The sequence below is a fragment of the Penaeus monodon genome, chromosome 25 (assembly GCF_015228065.2).
Source record: "Penaeus monodon isolate SGIC_2016 chromosome 25, NSTDA_Pmon_1, whole genome shotgun sequence".
NCBI classification, from domain to species: domain Eukaryota; kingdom Metazoa; phylum Arthropoda; class Malacostraca; order Decapoda; family Penaeidae; genus Penaeus; species Penaeus monodon.
In genome coordinates, this window is record NC_051410.1 from 10,093,112 (window position 1) to 10,093,613 (window position 502).

Genomic DNA, 502 nt, shown 5'->3' on the forward strand with positions numbered 1-502 from the left:
AAATATACGTGCATCAATGTACAGAGCCATAGAGAAGCTCTCATGGCACAGAAAACACCTGAGTAATGGATCGCATTATAGACTGCGAGTCATGACGATTTTCAGTTACATCCCAATCTTTTTGCAGACTTTCACAATTATCGGATCTGTGCTCCTTTGGCTGCGCGAAGAACAGTTATTATTTTCAACTACAGTCGGGCTCAAACGCACGTCATCTTGCTTGTGTACATACGAGCGCCATGAATTGTTTTTTTTAATTCAACTTCCAACGCCATCTTGGAATGGGTGATAATTTATCTACCGCTGCCGTGAATTTGGTTTAAAGCAATAGTTTATAAACCGTGGCTTTACAACGCTTTGTTGTTGAGTGCATTCCACAGTTTCACGTTATTGTGTCTGAGTTTGTTTACATCTGCTGTGTGAAGTGAGTTCTTTCTGTGATTTTCAAGGTTTGGTTTGTAGTTACCTTATAAAGCCTAGTCTACATTTCCTGTGTTATACT

At 39.6% G+C, this 502-nt stretch overlaps 1 protein-coding gene across 1 annotated transcript in view; it reads left to right on the forward strand.

Annotated features, from left to right (window-relative positions):
* The window catches only part of LOC119589521 (glucose dehydrogenase [FAD, quinone]-like), a gene marked incomplete in the record, with an annotated part of 17,770 nt that overhangs the window by 4,016 nt on the left and 13,252 nt on the right, over positions 1 to 502 (forward strand).